Genomic DNA, 21,410 nt, shown 5'->3' on the forward strand with positions numbered 1-21,410 from the left:
TGGTATTAGACATGTGCAATTCGTTTCGTATCGATTCGGAAATTCAGAAAATTCGGCAAATTCGGAGATTCGGATCAATCCAAATTTCTGAATTAAAATACTGCCAAATTTACCGAATAAATCCGAATTAGTTCGTATTTATTCGGTAAACTCGGATGGCCATGGATTACACTAGTATTGTACAGTATATTAGGTTATATCACTCTGCTATGGGTTACACCTAAAATACCGTACATAATACTAGTCTAATACACAGCACACATACCGAAATTCTGAATTTCCGAACCGAACCGAATCGAACCGAATCCAGCCGAATTTTTTCGAATCCGAAACTAATTCATTCAAAGTTTTCCGAATTCGAATCAATCCGAAACGAAATTCGAAAAACTCTGAATCGATCCGAACCGAAACAAATTTTTCGATCATGCACATATCTACTTGGTATAAGTGTGTTTTTTTTCCTTTATGGGTTGTTGTGTGCTACTGGCACACTGTTGTATCTTTAATTTTGAAAATAAAAAAAATAACAAAAAGAAAAAAATAAAAGAAAACTTTACAAAAATTGCTGGCAAGAATTTTAAAAGAAGGATAGGTGAGAATTGGCGCTTATATCAACCCTAATGCCAAGTATAGAAGGGTCTCTGTCTAAGAACCCTAAGGAGGATAGTAGAATAATTGAAGCGGAAATACTGGCGCTGAAAGCAGGGTAGTACACAAATACAATATACGGGTAACCTAAAAGGGTCTACCTTGGCAGAAATATAATCGTTATAAAAGTTAATAAATGGTGATAGCCCAATGTATATCTTAAAAAATAAATATATTTAATACTGTAAAATTACAATAGAATCAGGTTTATAAAATCAGTACGTATATATACTAAAAAGTAATTAATGGGGCCCTTTAAATTAGTTTGAAAAAACATACAGAAAGGGAGAGGATTAACCACAAAGTCTATATATATAATATACTGTGATTGAAGATAACAGATAACTATACTCAAATAAGAATAAGTCTAAACAGACTAAGATACTCAAACAGTATAAATAAAAACAAAAAGCAATATAAACAGACTTAATAACTGGATGTCCAGCGTAAAAAACAGGGGTTAAAACAGTATTAACCTGAAAGTGCACTATAGTGAACGAAAACACTCGTGACTAGATGATCTTACTATATAGCATTGGATCAAGCTAATGGGCAAGTGAGGTACCTTGCGCTAATCTGTGGAGCACAGATTGAATATTGTTCGTCCTGTATGTGGGTTGTCTTCTGGAGGTGGGCGTGTACTCCTAGCGTAGTCCGCTTACATCACCCTTTCTGAAAATGACCAGCTGATTTCGGGAGGAACGGAATGTAAACGATCTCCGGGGTGATAGCAATCCTTTAGATGATGGTAGGTAGTAACTTCAAGGCACTCTTATTCCGTGGTGCTTAGTGCAGGTACTAGATCATCTGGCAGTATATGCAATTTGTATACTGGTGCGCTCCCTCAGAGGGCTGTATTCAAATTCACAGACCTTGGGAGTAGTGAGCCAGGAGGTGGTAGTTGTCCTGTGTGCTTTTTCAACATGATAGCGATCCTTTCGGCGGCTGTATCAAGTTCACAAGCCTTAAAGGAGTTCAGCTTAGCAGTAGTTCTTCTTGTAGGAAATGAGACACAGTCATCAACCGGTTTCTCCCCTTACTTGGGGCTTTTTCAAGAATTTTAAAATAATTTGCATAAATAAGCAAAATGACTTACATAGCCATGCTGGCTGATCCCCCCCTCAGCATGTTAGATGTATTGTATAGTGTTGTATAGCAATCAATCACTGTGTGTATGTGCAAAGCTCAGCGTGTCAGACATTATATAGTGTTGTATAGTAATCAATCACTGTGTGTGTGTGCACAGCTCAGTGTATCAGACTTATTGCATAGTGCTGTATGGTAATCAATCACTGTGTATGTGCACAGCTCAGTATTTCAAACATTTTATAGTTATCACTCACTGTGTGTGGTGCACAGCTCAGCGTGTCAGACTATTATTATTGTATAGTGTTGTGTATTAATCAATCACTGTGTGAATGTGCACATCTCAGCATGCCAGACTTATTGTATAGTGTTGTATAGTAATCAATCACTGTGTGTATGTGCACAGCTAAGCATGTCAAGCTTATTGTATAGTGTTGTATAGTAATCAATTACTGTGTGTATGTACACAGCTCAGCATGTCAGGCTTATTGTATAGTGTTGTATAGTAATCAATCACTGTGTGTATGTGCACAGCTCAGCATGTCAGGCTTATTGTATTGTGTTGTATAGTAACCAATCTCTGTGTGTGATGCACAGCTCAGCATGTCAGACCTATTGTATAAAGCTGTATAGTAACCAATCACTGTGTGTGGTGCACAGCTCAGCATGCCAGACCTATTGTATAGTGTTGTATAGTAACCAATCACTGTGTGTGATGCACAGCTCAGCATGTCAGGCTTATTGTATAGTGTTGTATAGTAACCAATCACTGTGTGTGATGCACAGCTCAGCATGTCAGACCTATTGTATAGTGTTGTATAGTAATCAATCACTGTGTGTGGTGCACAGCTCAGCATGTCAGACCTATTGTATAGTGTTGTATAGTAATCAATCACTGTGTGTGGAAAACAGCTCAGCATGTCAGACGTATTGTATAGAGATAGAAGATCTCAGGTTTTAGTAAAAAAAGGTAGGCAAAGGGCTTTGACATTGAGATGCATACACGTACATGCCTAAAGATGTATATGTATTATATGTTTATATATATGTACATGCCTAAAGATGTATATGTATTATATGTTTATATATATGTACATGCCTAAAGATGTATATGTATTATATGTTTATATATATATGTACATGCCTAAAGATGTATATGTATTATTTGTTTATATATATGTACATGCCTAAAGATTTATATGTGTACATGCCAAAAGATGTATATGTATTATATGTTTATGTATATGTGTACATGCCAAAAGATGTATATGTATTATATGTTTATATATGTGTACATGCCTAAAGATGTATATGTATTATATGTTTATATATATGTACATGCCTAAAGATGCATATGTATTATATGTTTATGTATATGTGTACATGCCAAAAGATGTATATGTATTATATGTTTATATATATGTACATGCCTAAAGATGTATATGTATTAAATGTTTATATATATGTACATGCCTAAAGATTTATATGTATTATATGTTTATATATATGTACATGCCTAAAGATGTATATGTATTATATGTTTATATATATGTACATGCCTAAAGATGTATATGTGTTATATGTTTATATATATGTACATACCTAAAGATGTATATGTATTATATGTTTATATATATATGTACATGCCTAAAGATGTATATTTATTATATGTTTATATATATATGTACATGCCTAGAGATGTATATGTATTATATGTTTTTATATGTACATATTAGGGCTGGGCGATATGGGCAAAAAAAAATCGCTGCCACTCCAGTCTCACTGCGCGCTGCAGACTCCTACTGACTAGACTACACGTGCAGCCAGTCACTCACTCCCCCCAACTCTACCCGGTAATCCATTCCCACGTCACTCACTCCCCCCCAGCTGTACCCAGTAAGGTAACCCATTCCCACATCACTCACTCCCCCTCAGCTGTACCCAGTAAGGTAACCCATTCCCACGTCACTCACTGCCCCCAGCTGTACCCGGCAATCCATTCCCACGTCACTCACTCCCCCTCAGCTGTACCCAGTAAGTTAACCCATTCCCACATCACTCACTCCCCCTCAGCTGTACCCAGTAAGGTAACCCATTCCCACGTCACTCACTGCCCCCAGCTTTACCCGGCAATCCATACCCACGTCACTCACTCCCCCTCAGCTGTACCCAGTAAGGTAACCCATTCCCACATCACTCACTCCCCCCCCCAGCTGTACCCGGTAAGGTAACCCATTCCCACGTCACTCACTGCCCCCAGCTGTACCCAGTAACCCATTCCCACATCACTCACTCCCCCCCAGCTGTACCCAGGAAGGTAACCCATTCCCACATCACTCACTCCCCCCCAGCTGTCCCCAGTAAGGTAACCCATTCCCACATCACTCACTCCTCCCCAGCTGTACCCGGTAAGGTAACCCATTCCCACGTCACTCACTGCCCCCAGCTGTACCCAGTAACCCATTCCCAAATCACTCACTCCCCCCAGCTGTACCCGGTAATCCATTCCCACGTCACTCACTCCCCCCCAGCTGTACCCGGTAACCCATTCCCACATCACTCACTCCCCCCAGCTGTACCCAGTAAGGTAACCCATTACCACGTCACTCACTCCCCCCCCCAGCTGTATCCGGTAACCCATTCCCACGTCATTCACTCCCTCCCAGCTGTACCCGGTAACCCATTCCCACATCACTCACTCCCCCCAGCTGTACCCGGTAAGGTAACCCATTCCCACGTCACTCACTCCCCCCAGCTGTACCCGGTAATCCATTCCCATGTCACTCACTCCCCCCCCAGCTGTACCCGGTAACCCATTCCCACATCACTCACTCCCCCCCAGCTGTACCCGGTAACCCATTCCCACGACACTCACTCCATCCCAGCTGTACACGGTAACCCATTCCCACATCACTCACTCCCCCCAGCTGTACCCGGTAAGGTAACCCATTCCCACGTCACTCACTCCCCCCCAGCTGTACCCGGTAATCCATTCCCATGTCACTCACTCCCCCCCAGCTGTACCCGGTAACCCATTCCCACATCACTCACTCCCCCCCCAGCTGTACCCGGTAACCCATTCCCACGACACTCACTCCATCCCAGCTGTACACGGTAACCCATTCCCACATCACTCACTCCCCCCAGCTGTACCCGGTAATCCATTCCCATGTCAATCACTCCCCCCCCCAGCTGTACCCGGTAACCCATTCCCACATCACTCACTCTCCCCCCCAGCTGTACCCGGTAACCCATTCCCAGACACTCACTCCATCCCAGCTGTACACGGTAACCCATTCCCACATCACTCACTCCCCCCAGCTGTACCCGGTAAGATAACCCATTCCCACGTCACTCACTCCCCCCAGTTGTACCCGGTAATCCATTCCCATGTCACTCACTCCCCCCCAGCTGTACCCGGTAACCCATTCCCACGTCACTCACTCCCCCCCAGCTGTACCCGATAACCCATTCCCACATCACTCACTCCCCCCCCAGCTGTACCCAGTAAGGTAACCCATTCCCACGTTACTCACTCCCCCCCCCAGCTGTACCCGGTAACCCATTCCCACGTCACTCACTCCCTCCCAGCTGTACCCGGTAACCCATTCCCACATCACTCACTCCCCCCAGCTGTACCCAGTAAGGAAACCCATTCCCATGTCACTCACTCCCCCCCCAGCTGTACCCGGTAACCCATTCCCACATCACTCACACCCCCCCAGCTGTACCCGGTAAGGTAACCCATTCCCACATCACTCACTCCCCCCAGCTGTACCCGGTAACCCATTCCCACGTCACTTACTCCCCCCAGCTGTACCCAGTAATCCATTCCCACGTCACTCACTCTCCCCCAGCTGTACCCGGTAAGGAAATCCATTCCCACGTCACTCACTGCCCCCCCGCTTGACCCGGTAAGGTAACCCATTCCCACGTCACTCACTGCCCCCAGCTGTACCCAGTAACCCATTCCCACATCACCTACTCCCCCCAGCTGTACCCGGTAATCCATTCCCACATCACTCACTCCCCCCAGCTGTACCCGGTAACCCATTCCCACATCATTCACTCCCCCCCAGCTGTACCCAGTAAGGTAACCCATTCCCACATCACTCACCCCCCCCCCAGCTGTACCCGGTAACCCATTCCCACTTCACTCACTCCCTCCCAGCTGTACCCGGTAACCGATTCCCACATCAATCACTCCCCCCAGCTGTACCCGGTAAGGTAACCCATTCCCACGTCACTCACTCCCCCCAGCTGTACCCGGTAATCCATTCCCATGTCACTCACTCCCCCCCAGCTGTACCCGGTAACCCATGCCCACGTCACTCACTCCCCCCCAGCTGTACCCGGTTACCCATTCCCACGTCACTCACTCCATCCCAACTGTACCCGGTAACCCATTCCCACATCACTCACTCCCCCCAGCTGTACCCGGTAAGGTAACCCATTCCCACGTCACTCACTCCCCCCAGCTGTACCCGGTAATCCATTCCCATGTCACTCACTCCCCCCCAGCTGTACCCGGTAACCCATTCCCACGTCACTCACTCCCCCCCAGCTGTACCCGGTAACCCATTCCCACATCACTCACTCCCCCCAGCTGTACCCAGTAAGGTAACCCATTCCCACGTCACTCACTCCCCCCCCAGCTGTACCCGGTAACCCATTCCAACATCACTCACTCCCTCCCAGCTGTACCCGGTAACCCATTCCCACATCACTCACTCCCCCCCAGCTGTACCCGGTAACCCATTCCCACTCACTCACTCCCTCCCAGCTGTACCCGGTAACCCATTCCCACATCACTCACTCCCCCAGCTGTACCCGGAAAAGTAACCCATTCCCACGTCACTCACTCCCCCCAGCTGTACCCGGTAATCCATTCCCATGTCACTCACTCCCCCCCCAGCTGTACCCGGTAACCCATTCCCACGTCACTCACTCCCCCCCAGCTGTACCCGGTAACCCATTCTCACGTCACTCACTCCATCCCAACTGTACCCGGTAACCCATTCCCACATCACTCACTCCCCCCCAGCTGTACCCGGTAAGGTAAGCCATTCCCACGTCACTCACTCCCCACAGCTGTACCCGGTAATCCATTCCCATGTCACTCACTCCCCCCCAGCTGTACCCGGTAACCCATTCCCACATCACTCACTCCCCCCAGCTGTACCCAGTAAGGTAACCCATTCCCATGTCACTCATTCCCCCCCCCCCCAGCTGTACCCGGTAACCCATTCCCACATCACTCACTCCCTCCCAGCTGTAACCGGTAACCCATTCCCACATCACTCACTCCCCCAGCTGTACCCGGTAACCCATTCCCACATCACTCACTCCCCCCAGCTGTACCCGGTAACCCATTCCCACATCACTCACTCCCCCCAGCTGTACCCAGTAAGGTAACCCATTCCCATGTCACTCACTCCCCCCCCCAGCTGTACCCGGTAACCCATTCCCACATCACTCACTCCCTCCCAGCTGTAACCGGTAACCCATTCCCACATCACTCACTCCCCCCAGCTGTACCCAGTAAGGTAACCCATTCCCACATCACTCCCTCCCTCCCAGCTGTACCCGGTAATCCATTCCCACGTCACTCACTCCCCCCAGCTGTACCCAGTAAGTTAACCCATTCCCACGTCACTTACTCCCACCAGCTGTACCCAGTAACCCATTCCCACGTCACTTACTCCCCCCAGCTGTACCCGGTAATCCATTGCCACATCACTCACTCCCCCCAGCTGTACCCGGTAAGGTAATCCATTCCCACGTCACTCACTCCCTCCCAGCTGTACCCGGTAATCCATTCCCCTGTCACTCACTCCCCCTAGCTGTACCCAGTAAGGTAACCCATTCTCAGGTCACTTACTCCCCCCAGCTGTACCCGGTAAACCATTCCCACGTCACTCACTTCCCCCTAGCTGTACCCGGTAAGGTAACCCATTCCCACGTCACACACTACCCCCCCAGCTGTACCCGGTAATCCCATTCCCATGTCACTCACTCCCCCCCCACGCTGTACCCGGAAACCCATTCCCACATCACATCACATCCCCCCAGCTGTACCCAGTAAGGTAACCCATTCCCATGTCACTCACTCCCCCCCCCCCCAGCTGTACCCGGTAACCCATTCCCATGTCACTCACTCCCTCCCAGCTGTACCCGGTAACCCATTCCCACATCACTCACTCCCTCCCAGCTGTACCCGGTAACCCATTCCCACATCACTCACTCCCCCCAGCTGTACCCAGTAAGGTAACCCATTCCCATGTCACTCACTCCCCCCCCCCAGCTGTAACCGGTAACCCATTCCCACGTCACTCACTCCCTCCCAGCTGTACCCGGTAACCCATTCCCACATCACTCACTCCCCCCAGCTGTACCCAGTAAGGTAACCCATTCCCACGTCACTCACTCCCTCCCAGCTGTACCCGGTAATCCATTTCCACGTCACTCACTCCCCCCCCAGCTGTACCCGGTAAGTTAACCCATTCCCATGTCACTTACTCCCACCAGCTGTACCCGGTAACCCATTCCCACGTCACTTACTCCCCTCAGCTGTACCCGGTAATCCATTCCCACATGACTCACTCCCCCCCCAGCTGTACCCGGTAAGGTAATCCATTCCCACATCACTCACTCCCTCCCAGCTGTACCCGGTAATCCATTCCCCTGTCACTCACTCTCCCCCTAGCTGTACCCAGTAAGGTAACCCATTCTCACGTCACTTACTCCCCCCAGCTGTACCCGGTAATCCATTCCCATGTCACTCACTCCCCCCTCCAGCTGTACCCAGTTATCCATTCCCACGTCACTCACTCCCCCCCCCCAGCGCTGTACCCGGTAATCCATTCCCACGTCACTCACTCCCCCCCAGCTGTACCCGGTAACCCATTCCCACGTCACTCACTCCCCCCCAGCTGTACCGGTAAGGTAATCCATTCCCACATCACTCACTCCTCCCAGCTGTACCCGGTATCCCATTCCCACATCACTCACTCCCTCCCAGCTGTAACCGGTAACCCATTCCCACATCACTCACTCCCCCCAGCTGTACCCAGTAAGGTAACCCATTCCCACGTCACTCACTCACTCCCAGCTGTACCCGGTAATCCATTCCCACGTCACTCACTCCCCCCAGCTGTACCCGGTAAGTTAACCCATTCCCACGTCACTTACTCCCACCAGCTGTACCCAGTAACCCATTCCCACGTCACTTACTCCCCCCAGCTATACCCGGTAATCCATTCCCACATCACTCACTCCCCCCAGCTGTACCAGGTAAGGTAATCCATTCCCACGTCACTCACTCCCTCCCAGCTGTACCCGGTAATCCATTCCCCTGTCACTCACTCCCCCTAGTTGTACCCAGTAAGTTAACCCATTCTCACGTCACTTACTCCCCCCCAGCTGTACCCGGTAATCCATTCCCACGTCACTCACTCCCCCTAGCTGTACCCGGTAAGGTAACCCATTCCCACGTCACTCACTCCCCCCCAGCTGTACCCGGTAAGGTAATCCATTCCCATGTCACTCACTCCCCCCCCGCTGTACCCGGTAACCCATTCCCACATCACTCACTCCCCCCAGCTGTACCCAGTAAGGTAACCCATTCCCATGTCACTCACTCCCCCCCCCCAGCTGTACCCGGTAACCCATTCCCATGTCACTCACTCCCTCCCAGCTGTACCGTAACCATTCCCACATCACTCACTCCCTCCCAGCTGTACCCGGTAACCCATTCCCACATCACTCACTCCCCCCAGCTGTACCCAGTAAGGTAACCAATTCCCATGTCACTCACTCCCCCCCCAGCTGTACCCGGTAACCCATTCCCACGTCACTCACTCCCTCCCAGTTGTACCCAGTAACCCATTCCCACATTACTCACTCCCCCCAGCTATACCCAGTAAGGTAACCCATTCCCACGTCACTCACTCCCTCCCAGCTGTACCCGGTAATCCATTTCCACGTCACTCACTCCCCCCAGCTGTACCCGGTAAGTTAACCCATTCCCATGTCACTTACTCCCACCAGCTGTAACCGGTAACCCATTCCCACCTCACTTACTCCCCTCAGCTGTACCCGGTAATCCATTCCCACATGACTCACTCCCCCCCAGCTGTACCCGGTAAGGTAATCCATTCCCACGTCACTCACTCCCTCCCAGCTGTACCCGGTAATCCATTCCCCTGTCACTCACTCCCCCTAGCTGTACCCAGTAAGGTAACCCATTCTCACGTCACTTACTCCCCCCAGCTGTACCCGGTAATCCATTCCCACGTCACTCACTCCCCCTAGCTGTACCCGGTAAGGTAACCCATTCCCACTTCACTCACTCCCCCCCCAGCTGTACCCAGTTATCCATTCCCACGTCACTCACTCCCCCCCCCCCCCCGCTGTACCCGGTAATCCATTCCCACATCACTCACTCCCCCCCAGCTGTACCGGTAAGGTAATCCATTCCCACGTCACTCACTCCTCCCAGCTGTACCCGGTATCCCATTCCCACGTCACTCACTCCCCCCAGCTGTATCCGGTAAGGTAACCCATTCCCACGTCACTTACTCCCCCCCCAGCTGTACCCGGTAAGGTATCCCATTCCCACATCACTCACTCCCCCCCAGCTGTACCCGGTAAGGTATCCCATTCCGACGTTACTCACTCCCCCCCCCAGCTGTACCAGGTAAGGTAATCCATTCCCACGTCACTCACTCCCTCCCAGCTGTACCTGGTAATCCATTCCCACGTCACTCCCCCTAGCTGTACCCGGTAAGGTAACCCATTCTCACGTCACTTAGTCCCCCCAGCTGTACCCGGTAATCCATTCCCACGTCACTCACTACCCCTAGATGTACCCGGTAAGGTAACCCATTTCCACATCACTCACTCCCTCCCAGCAGTACCCGGTAATCCATTCCCACGTCACTCACTCCCCCCCAGCTGTACCCGGTAAGGTATCCCATTCCCACGTCACTCACTCCCCCCAGCTGTACCTGGTAACCCATTCCCATGTCACTCACTTCCCCCAGCTGTACCCGGTAAGGTAATCCATTCCCACGTCACTCACTCCCCCCCAGCTGTACCCAGTATCCCATTCCCACCTCACTCATTCCCCCCAGCTGTACCCGGTAAGGTAATCAATTCCCATGTCACTCACTCCCCCCCAGCTGTACCCGGTAAGGTAATCCATTCCCACGTCACTCACTCCCCCCCCAGCTGTACCCGGTAAGGTAACCCATTCCCACGTCACTGACTCCCCCCCCCAGCTGTACCCGGTGAGGTATCCCATTGCCACGTCACTCACTCCCCCCCAGCTGTACCCGGTAAGGTATCCCATTCCCACCTCACCAATCCCCCCAGCTGTACCCGGTAAGGTAACCCATTCCCACGTCACTTACTCCCCCCAGCTGTACCCGGTAATCCATTCCCACGTCACTCACTCCCCCCCAGCTGTACCCGGTAACCCATTCCCACATCACTCACTCCCCCCCCAGCTGTACCCGGTAATCCATTCCCACATCACTCACTCCCCCCATATGTACCCAGTAAGGTAACCCATTCCTACGTCACTCACTCCCCCCAGCTGTACCCGGTAAGGTAACCCATTCCTACATCACTCACCCCCCTCAGCTGTACCTGGTAACCCATTCCCACGTTACTCACTCCCCCCAGCTGTAACTGGTTAGGTAATCCATTCAGACAGGCGGACCCTAAATACACCACTGCCTCCCTCCTAAATACTCCACTGTTTGCCCCCTAAATATTCCACTGCCTGCCTTAGTCATCATAGGTGACATCATAGTGGGCGGGGTTATAAATTGCGTACTCTTGCGATTTTTAAACCGCAGCGATTAATCACGGTTTAAAACAGCATCCACGATTAATTGTGCAGCCCTAGTACATATGTATTTATACATGTATATATGTATTTTCAGACATAGATACACATACACACAAATACATATGTATACATACAGTATATAGACATATCTAGGTGCGTTGAAGCCCTTTACCATTAAGTAGATTAAAACATGTAGAACCATATTTGTGCAATATTAATTTTTAATAAAGGTTTTAACTATGTATTTACTATAAATAGTTCACATTCAAGTGTTCTGCACATTTCTAAATAGATATTCCTATATATATATCTTTATATATCTATACCAATATATATCTATACCTATATAATCATCAATAAATAGGTATAAATTTATGTTGTTCCAAAATACCTTAACATATATGTAAAAAATGTATGAACAGAACATTGGAATATGAAATATTCATATTTTCATGTTGGTTTAGCGCAAATGAGAATATGGGATCGTGTTTGCGTAAGAGTAAGGTATAAGGTTTTTCCCCATTGACTTCTATGGGGGAATACGTGAACGCAATATTCTAACTTCAGATTTTTGCGCTATTCGGGTTTCCGCTAGAGCGAAAACAGTTTATTTTCAACTCGTAATACAAGTGCAACCCGATAAATGAAATCATCTTAATTCTAGCTTAATTAACGCTTAATCGGGAGTGTAATTTGCTCTCCACTTGTAATCTAGCCCTTAATATTTTGCAGCAGTAATGTTTTCATCTTGGGTCATAAAGTCCACATAATATAAAATGGTTTTTATCATACCAATGGTGGGGAAAAAGAAACATACACCTAGATTACGAGTTTTGCGTTAGAGGCTATGCGGTGCTAACGAGCAGTTTTCCCTCACCGCTCACTTACATGCAGCGCTGGTATTACGAGATTTCAGAAACCCATCGTTAAAAGACAAGAAGTGAGCGTTGATCAAAATTTTGCTCATTACCGCACTTAAATACCAGCGCTGCTTAAGTCAGCGGTGATTCCCCATAGGAATCAACGGGGAGAGCCAGCTGAAAAAAAGTCTAACACCTGCAAAAAAGCAGCGTAAAACTCCTTAATGCAGTCCCATTGATTCCTATGGGGAAATAAAAGTTATGTCTACACCTAACATCCTAACATCAACCCCGAGTCTAAACACTCCTAATATTATACTTATTAACCCCTAATCTGCCGCCCCGACATCGCCGACACCTACATTATTCTTATTAACCCCTAATCTGCCGCTCCGGACACCGCCGCCACCTACATTATAAATATGAACCCCTAATCTGCTGCCCCAAACATCGCCGCAACCTACACTATATTTATTAACCCCTAATCTGCCGCCCCCAATGTCGCCGCAACCTACCTATACTTTTTAACCCCTAATCTGACACCCCCAACGTCACCGCCACTATAATAAATATATTAACCCCTAAACCGCCGCACTCCCACCTCGCAAACATTAGTTAAATATTATTAACCCCTAATCTGCCGGCCCTAACATCGCCACCACCTACCAACGTTTATTAACCCCTAATCTGCCGCCCCCAACGTCGCAGCGACTATATTAAAGTTATTAACCCCTAAACCTAACACCCACTAACTTATATATAATTTAAATAAATCTAAATATTCCTATCATTAACTACATTATTCCTATTTTAAACTAAATACCTATAAAATAAACCCTAAGCTAGCTACAATATAACTAATAGTTACATTGTAGCTAGCTTAGGGTTTATTTTTATTTTACAGGCAAGTTTGTATTTATTTTAACTAGGTAGAATAGTTACTAAACAGTTATTAACTATTTAATAACTACCTAGTTAAAATAAAGACAAATTTACCTGTAAAATAAAACCTAACCTAAGTTACACTAACACCTAACACTACAATATAATTAAATAAATTAATTAATTAATTACACCTAATCTAATAGCCCTATTATAATAAAAAAGCCCCCCCCAAAATAAAAAAAAACCTAGCCTAAACTAAACTACCAATAGCCCTTAAAAGGGCTTTTTGCTGGGCATTGCCCCAAAGTAATCAGCTCTTTTACCTGTAAAAAAAAATGCAAACAACCCCCCCAACAGTAAAACCCACCACCCACACAACCAACCCCACAAATAAAATACTATCTAAAAAAACCTAATCTCCCCATTGTCCTGAAAAGGGCATTTAAATGGGCATTGCCCTTAAAAGGGCAGTTAGCTGTTTTGCCGCCTAAACCCTAACCTAAAAATAAAACCCACCCAATACACCCTTAAAAAAAACCTAACACTAACCCCCTGAAGATCAACTTACCGGGAGACGTCTTCATCCAAGCCAGGCCGAAGTCCTTAACAAAGCCGAGAGAAGTCTTCATCCAAGCCGGGCGAAGTAGTCCTCCACACGGGCAGAAGTCTTCATTGAGACGGCATCTTCTATCTTCATCCATCCGGCGCGGAGCGGGTCCATCTTCAAGACATCTGACGTGGAGCATCCTCTTCATCCGGAGTCTTCTTACTGAATGAAGGTACCTTTAAGTGACGTCATCCAAGATTGCTTCCCTTAGATTCCGATTGGCTTATAGAATTCTATCAGGCAATCAGAATTAAGGTAGAAAAAAATCCTATTTGGAACAGCCAATAGAATGCAAGCTCAATCCTATTGGCTGATTGGATCAGCCAATAGGATTGAACTTCAATACTATTGGCTGATTGCATCAGCCAATAGGATTTTTTCTACCTTAATTCCGATTGGCTGATAAAATTCTAAAGGATGCCATCTTGGATGACGTCACTTAAAGGTACCTTCATTCAGTAAGAAGACTCTGGATGAAGAGTATGCTCCGCGTTGGATGTCTTGATGATGGACCCGCTCCGCGCCGGATGGATGACGATAGAAGATGTCGTCTGGATGAAGACTTCTGCCCGTCTGGAGGACCACTTTGCCCGGCTTGGATGAAGACTTCTCCCGGCTTTGTTGAGGACTTCGGCCCAGCTTGGATGAAGACGTCTCCCGGTAAGTCGATCTTCAGGGGGTTAGTGTTTTTTTAAGGGTGTATTGGGTGGGTTTTATTTTTAGGTTAGGGTTTGGGCGGCAAAAGAGCTAACTGCCCTTTTAAGGGCAATGCCCATCCAAATGCCCTTTTCAGGGCAATGGGGAGCTTAGTTTTTTTTAGATAGTATTTTATTTGGGGGGTTGTTTGTGTGGGTGGTGGGTTTTACTGTTGGGGGGGTTTGTTTGTATTTTTTTTTACAGGTAAAAGAGCTGATTACTTTGGGGCATTGCCCCGCAAAAGGCCCTTTTAAGGGCTATTGGTAGTTTAGTTTCGGCTAGGGTTTTTATTTTATTTTGTTTTTTTTTTATTTATTTTAATAGGGCTATTAGATTAGGTGTAATTAGTTTAAATATCTGTAATTTGTTTATTATTTTCTGTAATTTAGTGTTTTGTTTTGTACTTTAGCTAATTTAATTTAATTTAGGTAATTGTATTTAATTTAGTTAATTTATTTAATTATATTGTAGTGTTTGGTGTTAGTGTAACTTAGGTTAGGTTTTATTTTACAGGCAAATTTGTCTTTATTTTTACAAGGTAGTTATTAAATAGTTAATAACTATTTAATAACTATTCTACCTAGTTAAAATAAATACAAACTTGCCTGTAAAATAAAAATAAACCCTTAGATAGCTACAATGTAACTATTAGTTACATTGTAGCTAGCTTAGGGTTTATTTTATAGGTAAGTATTTAGTTTTAAATAGAAATAATTTAGTTAATGATAGGAATATTTATTTATATTTATTTAAATTATATTTTAGTTAGTGGGTGTTAGGTTTAGAGTTAGACTTAGGTTAAGGGGTTAATAACTTTAATATAGTGGCGGCGACGTTGGGGGCGGCAGATTAGGGGTTAATAAATGTAGGCAGGTGGCGGCGATGTTAGGGCCGGCAAATTAGTGGTTAATAATATTTAACTAATGTTTGCGAGGCGGGAGTGCAGCGGTTTAGGGGTTAATATGTTTATTATAGTGGCAGCGACGTTGGGGGTGGCAGATTAGGGGTTAAAAAGTGTAGGTAGGTTGCGGAGACATTGGGGGCGGCAGATTAGGGGTTAATAAATATAATGTAGGTGTCTGCGATGTTGGGGGCAGCAGATTAGGGGTTCATAAATATAATGTAGGTGGTGGCAGTGTCCGGAGCAGCAGATTAGGGGTTAACATTTTTATTATAGTGTTTGCGATATGGGAGGGCCTCGGTTTAGGGGTTAATAGGTCATTTATGGGTTAGTGTACTTTTTAGCACTTTAGTTATGAGTTTTATGTTATGGCGTCGTACCATAAAACTCTTAACTATTGACTTTTAAATGCATTAGGACTCTTCGAGGTAGAGGGTGTACCGCTCACTTTTTGGCCTCCCAGGACAGACTCGTAGTACCTGCGCTATGTAAGTCCCATAGAAAATAGACTTTACAAAGTTTACGTAAGTCATTTTGCAATAAGGTCAAAGAGGTGTGCAGTGCCCCTAAACCTGCAAGACTCGTAATACCAGCGGGCGTATAAAAGCAGCGTTAGGACCTCTTAACGCTGCTTTTTAACCCCAACGCACAACTCATAATCTAGCCATAAGTTAATTTACCTTCAATTGTTTGCAGAAACTTTAAAATATTTCCAAACACAATTCTTTTAAGTACACTAGAGAATTATTTAACCGTTTGCTGTCAAAGTGAGCATGTGTTCTGCAATCATCAAACTTTGATATGTAAAGCCAGTATTCTATCCGGAAACTAATTATGTATCATCCTGAGGATACTATAACCATACATTGTTAATCTACTTGCACACCAGTTGACTAGCATTATCAGGCTTCAAATAACTTAATTAAACCATAAACCAACAATAGAGCCAGATTGTTACAATTCTTATATATAGTAGTTCTGAGTTTATTGGATCAATTCAAACAAGTCACATACCTCATTTACTAATCTGGCTAAAGGCAATAATGCACATAAATAGATAGATAGATATATATGATATATATATATATATATATATATATATATATATATATATATATATATATATATATGATAGATATATAGATGGATAGATATGAAGATGGATAGATGATGATAGATAGATAGATAGATAGATAGATAGATAGATAGATAGAAAGAAAGATGATAGATCAATGGATAGATGGATAGATTGACATAGATATATAGATAGATGATAGTTAGATCAATGGATGGATGGATAGATTGACATAGATAGATAGATATCATATATACATTACATAAAGTTTATCTAACATATATGATAATATATGACTGATTTTTTTTTTTTAGGATTATTTTTCAATCAACCGATTGCTCGCCAGAACTTTTTTTTCCCTGATGGAATTATAAAAAGCCACTTTTTACCCTGAAAACAAGGTGTATCACTAAAGGGCGTACACTGCATTTTCGTATGGGGAGGAGATGCATAGATTAAAAAAGTGCACCATTAAATTCGTAATTTAAAAATCATCATAAATTAATAATTGAACCATTCACACACAAATGCGCAAGAAAAATTTGTATTTTTAAAGGGATAGTAAATAGTGATGTCGCGAATAGTTCGCCGGCAAATAGTTCCCGGCGAACATAGCTTGCTCGCGTTCTCCGCGGCGGGCGAACATATGCAATGTTCGATCCGCCCCCTATTCATCATCATTGAGTAAACTTTGACCCTGTATCTCACAGTCTGCGGACACATTTCAGCCAATCAGCAGCAGACACTCCCTCCCAGACCCTCCCAGCTCCTGGACAGCAGCCATTTTAGATTCATTCTGATCCTGCATTCTTAGTGAGAGGAGGGATAGTGTAGCTGCTGCTGATTTTATAGGGAAATTGATAGCTAGGCTAGTGTATTCAGTGTCCACTACAGTCCTGAAGGACTCATCTGATCTCTGCTGTAAGGACAGCACCCCAAAAAGCCCTTTTTAGGGCTAGAACGTTTTTTTTTTTTGCCTTTGTAATTTTGACTGTGAAACATCAGTCTGCTAGTGTAATCTAATTGCAGTTGCCTGCCTGCAGTGCCACCACTCATATCTGTTGTAACAGTAGTGTAAATTTTGTAAAAAATTTTTTTTTTGACTGGGAAACATCAGTCTGCTAGTGTAATCTAATAGCAGTTACCTGCCTGCCAGCGTGTGTGCCAGGCCCACTTGCCAACTAGTGCCACCACTCATATCTGATGTAACAGTAGTGTAAATTTTTTTTAAAAGAAAAACATTTTTGACTGTGAAACATCAGTCTGCTAGTGTAATCTATTTGCAGTTGCCTGCCTGCCAGTATGTGTGCCAGGCCCACTTGCTAAGTGCCACCACTCATATCTGTTGTAACAGTAGTGTAAATTTTTTTTTAAAAAAAAAAACTTTTTTGACTGTGAAACATCAGTCTGCTAGTGTAATCTAATTGCAGTTGCCTGCCTGCCAGCGTGTGTGCCAGGCCCACTTGCCAACTAGTGCCACCACTCATATCTGTTGTAACAGTAGTGTAAATTCTTTTAAAAAAACTTTTTTGACTGTGAAACATCAGTCTGCTAGTGTAATCTAATTCCAGTTGCCTACCTGCCAGCGTGTGTGCCAGGCCCACTTGCCAACTAGTGCCACCACTCATATCTGTTGTAACAGTAGTGTAATTTTTTTTAAAAAAAACTTTTTTGACTGTGAAACATCAGTCTGCTAGTGTAATCTAATTGCAGTTGCCTGCCTGCCTGCCAGCGTGTGTGCCAGGCCCACTTGCCAACTAGTGCCACCACACATATCTGTTGTAACAGTAGTGTAAATTTTTTTAAAAAAAACTTTTTTGACTGTGAAACATCAGTCTGCTAGTGTAATCTAATTGCAGTTGCCTGCCTGCCAGCATGTGTGCCAGGCCCACTTGCCAACTAGTGCCAGCACTCATATCTGTTGTAACAGTAGTGTAAATTTAAAAAAAAAAAACTTTTTTGACTGTGAAACATCAGTCTGTTAGTGTAATCTAATAGCAGTTGCCTGCCTGCCAGCGTGTGTACCAGGCCCACTTGCCAACTAGTGCCACCACTCATATCTGTTGTAACAGTAGTGTAATTTTTTTTTTTTAACTTTTTTGAATGTGAAACATCAGTCTGCTAGTGTAATCTAATTGCAGTTGCCTGCCTGCCAGCGTGTGTGCCAGGCCTACTTGCTAAGTGCCACCACTCATATCTGTTTGTAAACAGTAGTGTAAATTTAAAAAAAAAAAAACTTTTTTGACTGTGAAACATCAGTCTGCTAGTGTAATATATTGCAGTTGCCTGCCTGCCAGCGTGTGTGCCAGGCCCACTTGCCAACTATTGCCACCACTCATATCTGTTGTTAACAGTAGTGAAATTTTTTTTTTAAAACTTTTTGACTGTGAAACATCAGTCTGCTAGTGTAATCTAATTGAAGTTGCCTGCCTGCCAGCGGTGTGTGCTAGGCCCACTTGCCAACTAGTGCCACCACTCAGCATCTGTTGTAACAGTAGTGTAAATTTTGTAAAAAAAAAACTTTTTTGACTGTGAAACATCAGTCTGCTAGTATATATCTAATAGCAGTTGCCTGCCTGCCAGCGTGTGTGCCAGGCCCACTTGCCAACTAGTGCCACCACTCATATCTGTTGTAACAGTAGTGTAAATTTTTTAAAAAAAAACTTTTTTGACTGTGAAAACATCAGTCTGCTAGTGTAATCTAATTGCAGTTGCCTGCCTGCCAGAGGTGTGTGCCAGGCCCACTTACTAAGTGCCACCACTCATATCTGTTGTAACAGTAGTGTAGATTTTTTAAAAATAACTTTTTTGACTGTGAAACATCAGTCTGCTAGTGTAATCTAATTGCAGTTGCCTGCCTGCCAGCGTGTGTGCCAGGCCCACTTGCCAACAAGTGCCACCACTCATATCTGTTGTAACAGTAGTGTAAATTTTAAAAAAAATTTTTTGACTGTGAAACATCAGTCTGCTAGTGTAATCTAAATGCAGTTGCCTGCCTGCCAGCGTGTGTACCAGGCCCACTTGCCAACTAGTGTTACATCTCACATCTGTTGTAACAGTAGTGTAAATTTTGTAAAAAAAAACCTTTTTATATCTATCAAATCTATCTATCTATCAAATCTATCTAACTATCAATCATATCTATCAAATGTATATTGCATCTATTGATCTATGTAATCTATGTATCTATCTATCAAATCTATCTATCTTGTGGCCGGACTGTTTTGTGACAGCCACTTGTGTTTCAGCCAAATGTCCGTCGGCCAAATGTCCGTCGGCCAAATGTCCGTCGGCCAAATGTCCGTCGGCTAAAAGTCCGGCCATGATTGCACGCGCAGTGCCCCAAATTTGAAGTAGGAGGACCGACCAAGCATCTTTTTCCATCTCCCGGTTCCTAAAATCCATGCCATATACACCTCCCCTGGCGCCGCAACTGCCTCTGGGAATCTTACCATGGGTCCCAGACCGCACGTCTTGTAATTCTCTGTCTGGGAAATTATATATTTATCAAATCTATCTATTTATCTATCAAATCTATCTAACTATCAATCGTATCTCTCAAATGTATATTGCTTCTATTGATCTATATAATCTATGTATCTATCTATCAAATCTATCTATCTCGTGGCCGGACTGTTTTGTGACAGCCACTTTTGTTTCGGCCAAATGTCCGTCGCACAAATGTCCGTCGGCCAAATGGCCATCGGCTAAAAGTTCGGCCACGATTGCACGCGCAGTGCCCCAAATTTGAAGTAGGAGGACCGACCAAGCATCTTTTTCCATCTCCCGGTTCCTAAAATCCATGCCATATACACCTCCCCTGGCGCCGCAACTGCCTCTGGGAATCTTACCATGGGTCCCAGACCACACGTCTTGTAATTCTCTGTCTGGGAAATTATATATTTATCAAATCTATCTATTTATCTATCAAATCTATCTATCAATCGTATCTATCAAATGTATATTGCTTCTATTGATCTATATAATCTATGTATCTATCTATCAAATCTATCTATCTCGTGGCCGGACTGTTTTGTGACAGCCACTTTTGTTTCGGCCAAATGTCCGTCGCACAAATGTCCGTCGGCCAAATGGCCATCGGCTAAAAGTCCGGCCACGATTGCACGCGCAGTGCCCCAAATTTGAAGTAGGAGGACCGACCAAGCATCTTTTTCCATCTCCCGGTTCCTAAAATCCATGCCATATACACGTCCCCTGGCACCGCAACTGCCTCTGGGAACCTTACCATGGGTCCCAGACCGCACGTCTTGTAATTCTCTGTCTGGGAAATTATATATCTATCAAATCTATCTATTTATCTATCAAATCTATCTAACTATCAATCATATCTATCCAATGTATATTGCATCTATTGATCTATGTAATCTATGTATCTATCTATCAAATCTATCTATCTCGTGGCTGAACTGTTTTGTGACAGCCACTTGTGTTTTGGCCAAATGTCCGTCGGCCAAATGGCAGTCGGCTAAAAGTCCGGCCACGATTGCACGCGCAGTGCCCCAAATTTGAAGTAGGAGGACCGACCAAGCATCTTTTTCCATCTCCCGGTTCCTAAAATCCATGCCATATACATGTCCCCTGGCGCAGCAACTGCCTCTGGGAACCTTACCATGGGTCCCAGACTGCACATCTTGTAATTCTCTGTTTGGGAAATTATATATCTATCAAATCTATCTATTTATCTATCAAATCTATCTATCAATCGTATCTATCAAATGTATATTGCATCTATTGATCTATGTAATCTATGTATCTATCTATCAAATCTATCTATC

This window comes from Bombina bombina, chromosome 2 (genome assembly GCF_027579735.1).
Source record: "Bombina bombina isolate aBomBom1 chromosome 2, aBomBom1.pri, whole genome shotgun sequence".
NCBI classification, from domain to species: Eukaryota; Metazoa; Chordata; class Amphibia; order Anura; family Bombinatoridae; genus Bombina; species Bombina bombina.